General features: G+C 39.7%; 1 protein-coding gene across 1 annotated transcript in view; it reads right to left on the bottom strand.

Annotated features, from left to right (window-relative positions):
- AFG2A (AFG2 AAA ATPase homolog A) overlaps positions 1 to 16,569 on the bottom strand; it is a 200,061-nt gene that overhangs the window by 20,356 nt on the left and 163,136 nt on the right.

Below are 16,569 nucleotides of genomic sequence, written 5' to 3'. Positions count from 1 at the left end.
CAGCAGAATATATCATTTAATCCAAATCCAAATCAACAAAGGGTCAAATTCAACCTCACCCATTAGACTGAGCAACAAAATTGAAAGGAAATCTTGAAAAAGTAATTTTGAATTGAAATACTTAAAATCTTTTCAAGATGAAATGTTCTGAATTCTGTTTCTAATGTAAAATGACACAAAACTAAATAAATTATATAGTGTTTCTAAATAATTTTTTACCAGAAGAAAGTCTAAAGAAAAATGTATAAAAGTAAAATTAATAACTGCATTTTTTTCTATGTAAGTAACGAGACAGCTATGTCCTGTACCACTTAATCTTATTCAGGATTTTTTTTTTTTTTTTTTAATTTGTCATCAACCTCTGGGTTGAAGAAAAATCTGATGTGTCCCTTTTGCTTTGGGAAATGGTTCTGATAATCTTTTAAGCATTGTTGCGCATGCAACTGCCAGGAGTGAAGAATGCTTGTAGCTCTCCCCCGCCTCCCCTTCCTACACCGTCCACCCCGCAGAAGCCGGCAAGCTCATCTGCTGCAGGATATTTGCAGAACATCTCATCGGCCAAACTGACTGATTGCATCATGTTACAAGACTTAACCAGAAAAATGGAAATCTTCCTTTTGTTAAAATCATACACAAAAGATGAAAAAATACAGAGATTTCACAAGGTAACTTGGCTTTTTATAGCTCTGGTTTTTATGAAATGGAGGTCGGGTGTTATTTCTACAGGCAAATGCTGGAATACTGTTGTAACCCTCTAAAAAGGAAAGGGGTTTTGTTTTTCTTCTTTTTAAGAAATGCTTTCCCCATATGTTTCTGGGATGGTGTGCGAAGTACTGTGAAGTCTCTCCATCTCACCCCAACGGTGCCGTTCAGCAAAACACTCAAGCAAACGCTCAGCTGTAAGCACCTGAGTAAGCCTCCTCCTTGTCAGCGTAAAGGGTCCTGAAGGAGGAGGGACTTGCCCTCATTTTTGAAGGAAAGCACATGGGGAACAGCTGTCCTGAACCGAGGCCTTTCGGTACGCTCGCTGTCAGGCGCACGCAAGCCCATGGTATCGACCACGCGGCACGGAAAGTCGAGCTGTTCCTGGAATAGTCGGTGATCAATCTCTGCTGGCCGGCCGCCTCCTTTGCCAGCTCCATTTGAACTTGGAAAACGTGGTATCTGGAGAATTATTTAAAACTGCAAATTTCCTTTCAATGGGTTTTTTTTGTTGTTCTACTTGTTTTGGGGGCAGAAGGCTGGAGCGGGAAGAGTCATTACATTGTGAAAAGCAAAAAACCACATTTTCATGTGTGATTACTTATATTAATATGTATCATTTTACATACATAGTACATCGACATATGGAACCTATTATTATTGAGGAAATGTTTTTTTAATGAGGAAGACTGAACAATACTTAAGAGAGAAAATGTTCAAACCAATGTTAATTTGCAGCAGAAGTAACAAAATATTTTAATAGAAAACAGTAAAAAGACTGGCCTTTGTATCCAGGATCGGCCCAGTCCTATGTTTACACCTTGAGAATAGGATTCAACTTGCATGGCTTTTCCAAGCTTTGCAAACCTCCTAAGCTGAAATTTAAACTCTGACTCTGTCAAGGAGTTTTAAGAGTAAGACCAGTGCTTCAGCCCTCCAGAGAAACAGAGATAGCTCATTATATTTCTGTTTTCCAGATCAATGGAAGCATTTTTACTCCTTCCACTTTTTTTACAGAGCCTGTGCCTGCCCTCCCTTCCTAGCCCCCAAACTCATCCAAAAATAAATGGAGAAAAAAAAAAAAAAAAAAAAGGATTTAGGTAATACAATCAATTCTGTATAAATGTAGCTAATTATATTCTCAATTGCTGAGCACTGTTTCCTCTCCCTCTCCCTGCATGCTGGGGTTAATTAAGCTTTCCTTAAATGTTGCATATGAATTAAGAAGAAACAAACAACAAAAAACCCTCACTATTTTCAAATGAAAAAAATCTGGTGCTAAAAAGTTCTGGCAGGCTAAACATTAGTACAATAAAACTGCTGGATTTTAAATGGTAAAAATAAAGTGACTAAAAGCTGTCTGTTTTAGAAATTAGAGACTTTCAAGAAAGACTGTTCACTGTAGGAAAGAGATACTTTCTTTCAGGAATCAGCTCAAAACCACGGATGAATTATTAGTATCAAAAATAAACTTCAAAATAGACTCTCTCTGTTATCATAAGGCACATATTAATGCGTATTAGCTATTCCTGCCAAATGTTATCAGTGTTGTTCCGACTCGCAGGGAACAACCTGTTCTGTGCGGATCCTGACTGGGCTAGGACTGGACTAGGTTTATCATTTTAACACCAGTAACGTTGTTTTGTTCACCTTGAGAAACCACAGCACGAGCAATGCTCGCAAGATGATACTGCACGGGTCTCTTCAGGAAAAGTCTTGGGAGCCGCGGGACTGCGAGGTCAGCAGAGCAGCTCCTGTGGTCCAGGGAGCTGTCACTGCCCGCAGCTCTCACCGCCTACGTTAACTTACCCTCTGTATTTACTCTTCTTAAGCCAGCAGTTTTAATAGGTTGAACTACTTCTGCTGTACTCATTTTTTCTTTTTTTTTTTTTTTTTTTCTTTTTTCCCCATTTAGCAACTTTCTAAGCTTCCTTGCTGTGTTTTCCATGTCCCTCTTTCAATGGTACGGTACCAGAATGCAGTGAAACCATCACCAGCCATTCTACACTGCCTTGATGCAACCTACTGGTAACATCCCACAGGAGCCAGGTACAGAAACAAATGTGTGGCCTGCAAAAGACACAATTTGTAATAATGCCCCAGAGGTATTTTGAATGTAGTTCCTGATTTTGAATCTTCACACTGCAACAACAGCCCTACTTAGTATACGGCAAGAAATAAGGCAAATTATAATTTGTTCTGTTACTTAGGAGGCACATAGATACCACCAAATACAACACCGAACGCCTTCCGAGTCTTATGTAACAACAGATTTCAAATTATAAGTGTCACACAGGCATCGTTTCAGGCTTTGAAATATGGTTTACTTGTTACCAAATATGATGTGTCAAATGATTTATCAAATTCACAAGAAAGAAGAAACCAATGAGACAATCCAATCTATCTCCCAGGACTGTTTCCAATGAAATGCAGACTGGCAGAAGAGAGATTTATTACCACAGTTTCTTAATGCTATGTTTTATAATTTAGCCAGCCTTCCTATCGTGCTCCACATGGTACTTTTACCGAGCACGACAGGCTCACCTGAATTTCCACCGCCTGCCTGACTCAGTGGGTCACTTGCTGCCTGTACGCCTTTGATGCTGTGTCTCCGTAGCCCATTTCTACAGATGGAGCTATTTCTGAAAGAACTTATTGGACAGCAATAATCTCATGGGAGCAAGGTGGGGGGAAAAAAAAAGACAGGGTAAGAGTGGCAGATTTGTTTTTAAAAGCCAGGCTGTTCTTTAACATGCCCACAGTAGCACTGAGGCCACACTGAGTTGCACTCAATTTCAAAACACCGATTAAAAGAAGAGGGATTCATCTGGCCGCTGTTCCTCACAAATACATATAGCCACGCCTCATATTAGAAATCTGTAAAAAGCAATACTGAAAGACCTGGAAACGTTTACAATAACTTAGCTTAGGACTACATGAAACAGAACACACCTACTCTTCGATCCCATTAAAATGCAAGGGGTTTTCTTGGTCATGGAAAAATCATTTTGCTCTATCAAAATCTAACCACACAAAAAGGCAGTGGGTAGTTCATGCCTCAGTTGGTCTGACAGAAATGAACTGTTAGCAAATGACAGGCATGTAAGTGACAGCAATAGAATATGGCTGCAAAAATACATCATACCTTGAAAATTAAAAAATAAATAAAAGCTTGATACACCTTCTGTTATTTCTGCCATCTAATTAATAATATACATTAAATTAGAAGACATTTTAATCTTTAGGAATTAAAGAAAAAATCCTTGGATTTAGCAAGCTCAAACATGTATTTGATTTTAAGTGCATTAAATAATTCCATTGGTTACAGGGAATTTTTTAGGCACATGAAAATCTTTGAAATGCTGTAGGGTAACAATCTAAACTTTGATTAGGCTAGAAATGAGAAGGTATTAATAGTCTGGCTTTGGTTGAAGTGATAAAGGTGATGAAATTCAGCTGAAGAGTTAAATTCAGATTTCAAACTCTCTCAGACTTTGAAACTTGGTCAGACCAATTTCTAATTAGCCATTAAGAAACAAATATCTTCCTTTGAAAGTAATGAAAAATATGTTCATAGTAGATAACAGTTGTTTCAGATTTGTAAGCACACATTGTAGACTATTTTTCAGTTCCTTGGTAAAGGGTACATCGATTAGCACTGTGCTATCTCTTTGCACTTTCATGACAAAGAAAACATGAGCAGTAACACACTTCCATAGATTGAACACTAGGTCTTTAAAGAGCTAACAAGAGATCTCTTTTTTCATGTTCACAATTAATTCCTGCTTCTCTAGGTTTCATGTACAAATTAGACAGCTCGGAACAGAAACCTTACAAGTTATTTATGAAATCCATTGCACATGCAGAATTGAAGGAAGCTGACTGCTGTAATACATATCTAGTCAACTGGAACCCAGATAATGAAAACATTTTTGTTTGAAACAGCTACAAAATGTAGTACATCTCCAGGATTACCTGGTTTTAAAATACCACGCCTGGCTGGATGATTCATTTGCAGCTTTTGCTGCTTTACCTTTAACAGCAAATTCATTGCATGAGCTAGGGGATGTTCACTTCAGAGAAGAGCTGGTAGACTGACTTTCAACACTGCAAAGACAGACCTCTGTATAATGAAGTGCTAAAGATAACACAAACATTTATAGTGCAATGTATATGGTACATATCGTCACCCAAATATGAATTTCTGAAAATCCTAAATCTTAAGAGAAATAATTAAATATACAGTAAAAGCCCCTACTATGCCTTCATAAGTAAGAAAGGAGACACACACACACACACACACACACGTTTGTAAAGGGTGACACAAGTAGGACACAAAACCCAAATGAGCTCCCTGTTACTATACGAACAGGTCAAATGAATGCAATGATAATACTAGCTGAGTGATAATACTACCAATTAAATTTTAAAAAGTCTCTAATGAAAGTTGGAATCTTTTTCCATCACACAAGAGAGACTTTTGGGCTGTATTTATACATCATCCTGAGTAAATCGGCTGAATTGCAAAGACAGAACACTATCCTAGAATAATGAAAAAAAAATACTTCTGCTTGGGACTGACATTTATCAATATAAAATAGCGATTTTTTGCCATTGTTTGAAGTAAGGGAAGTAATGAAAGTACGCAAAACCATTTTGATACCACCGCCCTATGTCCTGCACACGTTAGTAACAAAATGCCTCTCGCCCCTCCATACGTGCTGTTCATTAACTCTCCACGATAAACATCATACTTCCATATCACACATTTGAGAGCGCTCCTAAACTGGGAAGTAGGGCAACAGCATTGCTCTATGCAAAATCAGCCAAGTCCAGTCAGGAAACAGATTAATTTGAAAGCCTTAATTAATGACTGAACATTTATACAGTCAAGATTTATGAGTTACAATGAAGTAAGTCCAAAACATAACACTCCCTCCTGCATGCAAGCTCTCTTTTTAATGGTAAACAATTAGCCTAGGGTAAGATACTGCCTAAATTCTCAAGTTCGCTTTCTGCCTCTAGCTTCCAAGCATTGATAGAAGACAAATAAATTTCATGCCCCCCCCCAATATTGTTATTAATAAACAAGGGTTAACGAAGACAAAATACAGATTTTTTTTTTTTAAATAAATAAACCAATGAGTTTCAAAACATTTTTTTTAGCTCACAGGTACAAAAACAGTATACAAAAGAAGAGGAGGAAAAGAAAGGAAAGAAAAGAATATTCCTGGATAGATAACAGAACTTACTTTCTATATACCCTTGAAGCAAGTCATAAACAGGAAAGGGAAGGTCTTTTTATATATATACACACACAGACGCATGCTTATTAAAATATATATAATCACATGAAAAACTCTCTTAAAATCCAAAAAGATCCCAGTTTTTCTTCCTTGAGTTTACTTCACTGAATTCACAAATACTTTTGCAAATTTAGTAACAACAAATGTTAGAAATGAAGAATAAGTTTTCAGCTTTTAACATTTTGACTATATTCCACTTCTGAAGAGAACTGACATCTTATTATGATGAGCGCTTACTGTTTCAATATTAAAACAAGACTGCCAACTCTTCTTTGGAAGTCTTCAAGCCTTAAACTAGAAAAGTCAAAATCAAGAAAAGTTTTGTTCTCTCTTGTTTATACTAAATCACCAAACACATTTTCTTGCCTGCAAATTTTGTTTCGCTAACAAAGGAGTGCGGTTTGTTTCTCCCCCTAGTTTATATAACACACAAATACACAAAAATGACCACAGAAATGGCAAGATCCCATAAAGTGGTAACACGTTGAATTATAAGAGTCTGTGATGAGCGCGCATCCCTACAGCCATACTGTACACCCTCCCTGGCAAGGGAGCTCCCCAAAACACCTCTCTCCAGGTACGCAGCCACAACGGTGACTCGCAGAGGTAACCAGAAATGCAAGTGGCACGTGGCTTTTGGGTTTGGGTTTGTTTTTTTTTTTTTTTTGGCTCGTGGTGGTGCAGCAATGCTGAACACCCAAGCCCCCATCATTGCCTGTCATGAGAAAACCCCTCAGCAACCTGTCCTCCTGGCTTCTTCTCTTCAGTCCTTTGTTCTTGGCTGAACAACTAACATCATGCCTTGCAAGGGAAAGCGGCTGCTTGAAGAGAGATTGAGCAGAAAGAGTTTTCCCGACGCAGACTCACGAATACTTGGAAACATCCCGCCGCAGGTACCCACCGAGTCTAACCTGTGAGCCGGGTACCGTTCTATCCCCCCTCTTCATTGGTTTCTCATCAAAGGGGAGCTCACTGGGAGCAGTTCCGGAAAAAGACAAAGTTGATTTATCCCAGTAAAAAGCACAATAAGACCAAAATACATGAGACAAAACAGAAGACAGATTGCTGCTCTTCCCCTCCTTTCCCTCCAATGGTGGGCAATTAACTGCACAATGTTAAGTATAATAGCAGTAGTCTAGTTTTATCACAAATTTACTTTGTTTGCTAGGAAATGAAGTATCAAACACCACAAAGCCAATCTCTGTAAGACACCAATTACTCTGAAATCATAACTAACCCCCCCCGCTTCCCTAAATAAGAAAATAAACCATCAAACAAACAAAATCCAAAGCAGCTCTTTTAAACTGGGCAAAACGCTCTTAGTTCTCCTCCCCTGACAATGGGGATGTCAAGACCAATTAGCAATTGCAGCCAGCTTGGGTTTTGCTCTGTTTTCTTCCCCTGCAAGCGGTCAACCCAGATCCGCTGGCTCACTTCTATACACGCAATGCCATGGACAAATTACAGAAGACTAAGACCTGAAAGGTTTTTTTCTACCTAGCTGTCCTTGACATTTTCATTATTCAAAGCCAGGAATCAAAAAGCTTAAGCTGAAAACTAGGTGATAGTTTGAAAAAGTTTAATTAAAAAGCAAAATGGTCCACGGAAGTGCTTCTAACATAGCTAATAATTTGCTGCAGAGTTATTGTTGTGCTGTTTCCATCTGCCAATAACCATTTAATCCTTTTGCCAAAGGCAATCTAAAGCTTTATGTATTTCCATATGTATTTAAGGGAAACCATAAAAGATAACTTGGAAATAACAACTTCCAATTTTTGATATACAAAAATCTGAGCTACAGTAGTACACGCACCCATCAACTTTTCAGTAGTGCTATGAAACGTTACTTGACAGCTTCTACTCCAGGCAATGGTTTGAATGCTAAGACCAAAGTTTTGTGCCAATACAAAAATCTTTGTTAGCATTCAAATACAAAACAGAAAGCCAGCCCCAGATAGCTCCCCTTAAAGTGCCTTCTTCAATGGGATTGCAGCTCTCCTTCTCATGAACAGCCAGTGTTCAGGCACGCTGTGAAAACAGAAGTTACATGGCAAGAATGAAAATTTCCCTGTTTGACAACGTAGGTTTGGCTGCAAATATCTGAAAGCTTCCCTGTTCCCCCATTCAGCATCAGTGACTATCTTAATTACTAACAACTTCTCAAACTGTTTCAGAATTACCGCTGAGCAGCTTAATCTCACCAAAAAGCCTCCAACTCCAACAATGTCACTGCTAAAGGTTGTGGATAAAAAAAGAAAGCAGAACAAAAGCAGATATTTCAACTATTTTTTCCCCAAAATCTCACTTAGAAAAATAAAACTATACATAATCAAAACCCCTTTGAAAAGAATACAGCAGAGTACATTTTCAAACTCAAATAACTTAATGGGATGACAACAAATGTGTAAGCTTGCAGCTCATACACATTTTTAGGGATAGGAAGTATTAAAGCATATCACAATTAAAATGTTAAGAAAAAAAACAAAAAACTTCTCCAAATACTTTATCAGTAATGGCCATCCCTCCACAAATAAACTCAACATTTACTTTACACAAATGAAATATTATTTCAATTATAGGAGAAACCAATAGAAGCAGAGTAGCTGGGACACATTCTATACAAATGCAGCTTTAATAGTGACAGCTTTTAAGTTTGAAATTCAGTACATCTGTTGTTCAAGATATTCACCGTCTAGTGGCACACTTATTGATTTTATTAGATATTATTTTATTATTCATTATTAGGTTCCAAATTTTCACAACAGAAACAATTACTTCGCTGATGACTGCCAAAGGCAAACATCCTATTTTATATGTACACAAAGATACCAATATATGTTCAAATATTTTATTTCATACACACACCCCTCTCCAATCTTTGCAGTTCAGTGAAGTGTAAACAGTTAGTGTTGTTATTAAAATACACGTTCTTCCTTCACAGCGACAATACTCAGGTAGATTAATAAGCTTTTATACCTGGGCTGTATTATTTCTCTGACATTCATTAACATTTCTTCCACCTTGACAGCAATTTAACTGGCACAGTACCAGAAATACAAGTAGGTCAGCACAAGGTGTTCCTCTGTATGGTTTCATCTGGTATAAACATCCTATCTGAGTTATCCTTCAGGTACTACATTCAAATATTCCTAGTGCCAACTGAGATAGTAATCAGAGCTACTTTGGATTTCATTGTCCCAGTACTACCCTTATTTTTGGAGGACTGGTTCTGTTAAGGACGGAAAGGAAATTTTACTGCAGAAGCGGGGAGCCCTCTGCAGCTCCCCGGCCAAGCTGATATGAGAGATTACGCCTCAGTGCTACCTCCATGGGAAACCCCCTGAAATCCTCAGCATAGCCAAGAGGAAAATGCATATACATTTAGAGAAAGATAAATTGAACACTGAGGTTTGATAGTCAGACATTGTATGCTATTAAAGGTAATCGTAACAGGCGCTTATGCCAGTCAGACACACTCTAATCTTAAGGGCATGAGAAACAGCAATGGATATGTAAGAGTATTTGCTTTTTTCCCTGTTTATGAAAAAATGGATACAAATCAGCGGCCTCACAGAAAATGAAACAAAAAAACTTCGGACATATCTTTTGCTGATGTACTAAGACATATTCAGTATTTACAGCAACTGGTATGTATTGAGGATCTAGCCCTGAAGTTGGTGGATAAGAGTCAAGGATCAGGAATTAATTCTCTATGAAGTGCAAGGACTTTTGGGGGACTTTCTCTAATTTGTCTTATACTTTAGGACTAGACTTGAGTCAAACTCAAAGCAGCAAGCTCACTTCTAGTGTACCCTGTGACACATCATAACTTCTATGATCAAGTGCCAGCACTGCAATTTTAAATCAGAAAAACAGGTCCGTGTGAGGAAAAAGTGCTTAATTTTTTTTTCTTTTCCTTTTTTTAACATAAAAGCAAATTCTACCACTCTGAACTGATACGAGCATTTGTATTACGTAAATGACAATACTTCAAAAGGCAGAAATAAACCAACATTTTCAATTCCTTCCTGATCATTGCAAATGCAATTTTTACTCTGAACATTACATACCCCCATTTGTAATCATTGGTATACTGAAAGCGTGTGCTTTAAGACATTGAAGAATAATCCCCGCTGTCTGATTAAAAAAAAAAAAAAAAAAAAAAAAAGAAGAATGAATTAAATTAAAAGTTGCTAGAAATAGCTCACAGGCAAAAAATAAAACTAAAAGAAAACAATAGCAGTAGCCTAAAGAGACATATTTTTTCCTTCAGGAATGAATTTCCATCTGCTTTTAAAGAGCAACATGTTTTTCCATGGCTGGGAATTGCAGCCAAAACCAGGACAATGAAGCAGCAAAGCCACAGGCAAGAGCAGAGGGCAAGTGAAGCCGGCTGACGGAGTATCAGTGTAGGTCCCTCTTTTACAAGCCTGTGTTTCGGTGACAGCTCAACAGTCCCCCGCTGGGCTGGCAACACCCTCCCCTCCGCCACCCTCAGCAAAGGGGAGCTCCTGGTAACTCCGCCGCAAGCAAGGTAGCGTGGAAAAGGGAAGGCAAGGGCAGGGGAGGGAGGCAAACAGCATCGTCAGCGCTGCCGGTAAAGGCAGGCGTCTCCCCTGGCCTCGGTGGGGTTGGTGAAACTCCAGCCGGTTTATAAAAGCTCATCGGAAGTAAGCAGCCCCGTCGGCAGAGGATGGCTGATCCCTGACACAAGTGATGCTCCTATTGCGGGTTCTTTCTCCTAACAGGCATGCAACAAGAAACAACCCTTCAAAGGCACAGGGAGGATAAAAGCAAACACAAGTGCTCCTTTACAGAACCTGGGTGGACGATGCCATTAAAATAGTTAATGAAGACACAGAAAGGAAACAAAAAGCATATTGAAACTAGCCGTAAGGTTCCTGCCCCCTAACTGTTTCAGCATTTAAGGAATCAAAATGTTCAGCTCTTTGGGCTGTATGGAGGAAGAAAATCTCAGGTTTGAGAAGCAGGCTAAATTTCATACCTCAACACTGTTTGGTGCTCGCCTGGGGGCTCATTCAAATTCCCTCTGGCGTTTTCCCCAAGTTCCTCTGAGGATCACTGTTCTTTGAGTTACTTAGGAAGTGGTTTCGACTGTATCCTCCTGAGCTGTTAATGGGTCTGACCTTTTCAGAAATGCTTATGTCCCTTCAGCCAGATGCATTAAATCTCCTCTGCTTGATTAAACTATTAGCAAATCATTATCTCACTGAAGGATAAAATGTTCTTTCCCAGATGAGCTAGCCATGCATAAATTTCAGTGCAATACTCTCCTGTATACCAAATCTTATGTTTTGCATAAACATGCTAATTGCCAACCATGCTTTATATAGGGTGAATGCAGACAGTACTTTATCGGGTCTCAGCTGAGACAAGACATGATGAAAATCAGCACTTAGGGCAACAACCCCCCCACCCCATCTCTGCGAAATGCACGAGGGGAACCAGATCCTTCTAAAGTGACTAAAAAGGAGAGCGGGGAGAGGCGGCGTAACGCCACAAACTCTTGCGGTTCGGCACCGCCATGCTGATGAGTGATTACCCAGACGCTCGCGCTGCCCTTGTTCCCAATCTGCCCAAGCACATTCTGCACGTACGAGGTTCTTGCGAGACCAGCAGTAAGCAGAATCCCATGGGAAGTCCTGTGTAGTTAGTTATTTCCTTTCCAGTGATTCATCTCGTTTATCCCAAACACTGACATTCGGAAAACATTCCGAATGCCAGGTATTTCCTCACCTCCCAGCCACCTGTGCCAAACACATCCTCAGCACTGATAAATGTGTGTAGGAAGGTGGTGATCCCATATTATCCATATTGGATGAAGGCTAAGTCTCTTTTCCTCACCTACCCACACAAAAATGTTCGCTTTTCAATGAGTGATATAAATTAACAGATCCTATGCATCGTTCCAAGAGAAACTTCAGAGGTTCATCTGAGGCCTTAATTTTGCTGCCTTTCAATTTGACAGCGTTCCTCACTTTGAAAACCGCATTTCACTGTAATACCGTATCCTGGTGTGGACCTAAGCAGAACTCCTTCAGAAGGAAAGGCCGTCCAGCAGAGTCAGGCCAGAGTCATTTCAGCCACAGATGCTTTAACTACCAAAGGGTATTTTCAAATCACACATTTCTGATGAGACATATGCATTTTTTTGCAGTATCTTGTGAGTTTAACACCTGAGGGCCCGGTCCCAAGGCATGATGTGTTGAGCACCTTCAACACATGTTGAATTCAATGGGGATTGAAGACAGTCTGCATCTAACATAACTAAGCATAAAAGGAACAACCATGTTTCTCTTCAAAAATTAAAACCATGAGCTTTAGCCAGGGTATGATTTGAAGGGTCTGTTGTTCTTTTTTCCAATACAGAAACTTCACTCTTTTTTTTTTTATTATTTTTTTGATGCCTTCACTCCCAAAAGCCTGTGTCTCTTTTTAGGCTACTATACAAGATTGTATCTGTTGCCCTTTAAAAATGTTAAGCAGAAAGCCTTTCCCTTAAGTTTGGGAGATCTTTTCCTTCACGGAAAACTAGATGTAAAGAAGATAACACAACCTAATTTGTCGGATGTCCTTTTTTTCCCCCCCTGTATGTAAGCCCTCTCTCACCTTTACTGTAGATGCTCTTTACTAACAAGACCAATTTTTCCCAATCTCTTAAAAGACTGTTTACCCTCATGTACACCTACGATGGAATGCACCCTCACTTCTTCTGTAGTTGGTACCTTCCTCTACAAGAAAGAGAGGAGTTTGGGGAGGTTTTGGTTGTTTGGGGTGTTTTTTATTGAAATTTAAATATGTCAATATCTGGTAAACAAGAACATGCATGTTTTGGAATACATATTTTACAAGTCAAAGCTTTAGCTGATTCGAGCTAGTGTGCTGCTGGAAAGATACTTTTTGGCAACAAATATGTTCTCATTTGAGCCAGAGCAAACCTTTTTTTCTCCCTTCATTCTCTGTGTTCCCATTGAGAGTTATTGCAAAGTGAGAAAGATATTTTTTACATTAACTATTCTACTTCGCCTAAGAACCAGTGAAAGATTTACAGGTTCCCAGATTCGCGCTTTACTATTGTGTCCTGTAAGCATGGAAACTGATAATAGTATAGAAACAATGCCAGCCTTCGCTTTCACCATGACCTGCTTTCCACCAATTTAAAAGCAGTCAGTCCCATTAGCTTACTTTTACAAGCACACTTGTCTTAAGAATATTGTCATCATATCCAGAGTATTTAGTTTGGTGTTACTTCTAACCAACTTTAAACTCAAACCAACTCAACACTTGACTTCAGTTTCTGCCCAAAACCTCCCACTCTCTGCTACTGCCTTCTAAACTGTAAGAAAAACATAACCTGACTGGGGCTCAGACAATAAATGAAGGTCCTTCACTCTACTGGGTTTATTTTCCTTTTTATTACCTACTTTCCGGAACAAAATATTTCTACAGTGGGGAAACACTGCCTTCATCCCTTGCTCATCCCTTTTCGCAGAGCAAACTCCAAGGATTTCAAGACAGACACACCCCTTCCACTTAATTTGTAAAGGCAAATGATACAATCTTTTTTCCCCCACACAGGTCCAATAAAGACATCAGTCTTTGCACTTATAAAGGTAGGTGTCCTTCCTCTAGGCCAAGACATGTTCCAGCTACAACCTTTCTTCTTTTCTGTTTGAGACAATGTATAATTTAAAAATTACAGGACAAGCAATTTCCCATCAGATACTGTCTGCGTGATTTTGTTCTTACTTGCACTAGAAAGTGCATTGAGACTATTGGTGTTTTCTATTACAACAGAGAGCAGCCAATAATTACAAAAAACCTAATCTAAACCCCAAATTAAAAAAGTAGAGCACCTGAGTTTGTGGAAGGCCCATCTTTCCTAAAGCAAGCTGGCTGTACCAGCTTCATCAAAGCAAACAAATGAGACCCAAAGAACTCACATTGCTTGCACTCTAAAGAATTGCTTTTAAATACTTCTGTGGCTGGATCTTTAATTAATCATACTTTATAGAAAGCACAGTGAGAAATCAAACAGATAAAACTCCTCAGCAAGAAGTATAACAGTGAAAATGCTCTAGGAAAAAGCTACTGAACAATCTCCAAGTGAAGGCATCCCAATTATATAAAACCATAAAAAAATCACCATTTTATAAACTTGGATCTCCTGCAGTTTTGCCCAAAATAAAAAGCAGGAACACTAGAATAAACCTTATAAAAGTTTTGAGGCAGCACGACGCTTGTTGTTTTAACCATTTTTATTACTTTCAAGGACTAGAGACTTCTCCTCCGTGGCTACCACTGCTCCTTGCTGATGTTACAGCATCTGGAGGTGCCGGCGAGGCCAGCGGTGCAGCATGGCACAGCCCAGCCTCCTGCTGAACCACACCAGGCGTCAGCTGCCCGGGCACGGCCTTCCGTAGAAATTTCTTAGGAAAAAAAGCTGAGGGCAAGGACAAGAGCAGTTCTGACTGCTCCTCCGCCGCACTGGTGAAATCTGCTGGCCTGCCAGTGAGGGCAAATGAGACATACGTGCAGAGCTGTCCTCGGAGCAACCAGACCTACCCTGCGCATGGCTCGGACACTCCGGCTCAGCTACAAAGAGGTTGAGGTGGCCATGGGAAAAGGCAGATGGCCTTCAGGGCAGAGATGCAGCCAAAGATGTTGCCTTAGAGGGAGGAGGGAATGATCCTTGCTGTCAACACCAGCTCTGAGACCAAACCTTGCTATTCAGAAACATCTAAAAACAATTTACTTTCCTGATTTACAGATATGGAAATATCCCTGAAGAAGAGCCTCAAGCACTGCTACAGAGCACTACCTTCAGGAAGGCCTGGAAATGAAGATCAAACTCAAACTCAAATATTTCTAGAAAGCTGAGGCTTTGTTTGACCTATACTATTAGCATAATAAAAGTGAACTGTACAGATGTTGCTCCTCTAATGCACTTTTTTTACCTTAAACTTCACTTACACATGAGAGAAGGAAATTGTAATTCACCCTCATAAATTATCTTCCATCTTCTCTCACATGAAACAGTGGGAAGTAATCAACCTATTTTGCTATCTTGATATATCTTTAAAGGTACTCATTAAGAGAAACCTACATCCAGCAGGTGAATAGAGATAACTGGTCATAAGTGATGACAGGCAAAAATATACAAATATCTGATCTGAAAAAAGGCCAAGTTGGAAGCCAGATGCATACTCAACTATCCACTTTACTTGCTGTTTATTCAGCTCATGTCAGGATGATTCAACGCATCTTTACACGCAACTCCCTATTCATACAGCATCTTCTAGTCACAAAACCAAGCATTTTCCATTTCTTTTTCTAAACAAAGGGCAGAACAGTGGAATGGGAACTTGCCATTCAACAGCGGAAACTATTTGTAAAGCTGGGAAGCTGGAGACACTAGGAAGAAAAGGCTTTAATGAAACTGGCCACTGTGCGTGCCAACTGTCAAGACTTTTTATGTATTCTTCCAAGGAACACCGACTGAGGCTTTTTCTGTATTTACTCTTTACATCCCAGTTATTATAATCCTTTGAATGATGCAAAAGAACAAAATTCATGAGAAATGCCGTATTAGAAACAGGCAGGCTTTTCTTCCCCTGAAACAAGTCTGTAGCTGCACTCAGTGACCCAATTAACTTATTTTTGGTTCTGTACAAAGCCAGCACCAAGACATTTGTGACTCATTATCAACTAGGCACAGGAATTCACCACTAGAGCCTCAGCTGATCCAGATCCAAAGGAAATCCCCATATGCTTGGAATTTCTGAAATACAAGCATCACAGTTGTTGCCTGGTAAGACGACAGTTTCCATACACAACAGAGGATATGTTTATATTTATGTTTTTGGAGGCTTGTAACTCAGCCAGAGGCAGATAAATTTTCCCAGGGCAGCAAAAGTCATATCACTGACATCCGGGTAAAAACATAGTACTGTTTCAAGTCACTACTCCAAAGCCTGGAGGCAGTAGAGCTGCAACAGTTTTCCAGACCAACATTTAAGCCTGCAATCCTTTTTATTAGTGCCTTTTTTTCATTGTGAGATCCCACATTCTGCAGCAACAAGATGTGCTACACAAAACAGCTTTGCTCACTACGCAGCTTTCATTCATTCGGTCCCAGAGCACAGTTTGTCCTGTGCTGTGGAGGAGGAAAGCTCTTGCGGGTTTGACTTTGGTGCCCACCGTGACACAGCTTCCCGGAACGAGCCTGGAGGCTAGCCCAGACGCTGCTGCTGCGTATGGCAAGGTCTGACCCCATCCCTTGGACTTGGAGCACTCACAGCAGTGCCCTCACTAGCCAGAGGTTACTAGTACGCAATGCAGCATTTTACAACATACCAGCATTTAAGTGATAGCTAAGTGAGCAAAAGTCTTGCCTGGGAGCATATCCAACGACCAGTCAGTTGAGAAGGGACTTCAGCATTGTAGGAATCACACAAATACTCCACAGTCACCTCTCTCTTGGACCAAGACAAAAGTTTAGCTTATTTCCCTCCCCTTGTAAACACCACACAGAAAGATG

The sequence above is a fragment of the Platalea leucorodia genome (genome assembly GCF_965183815.1).
Source record: "Platalea leucorodia genome assembly, chromosome: 6".
Lineage (NCBI taxonomy): Eukaryota > Metazoa > Chordata > Aves > Pelecaniformes > Threskiornithidae > Platalea > Platalea leucorodia.
The sequence above is the reverse complement of the archived record's forward strand: the minus strand, read 5'-3'. Positions and strand labels throughout refer to the sequence as shown.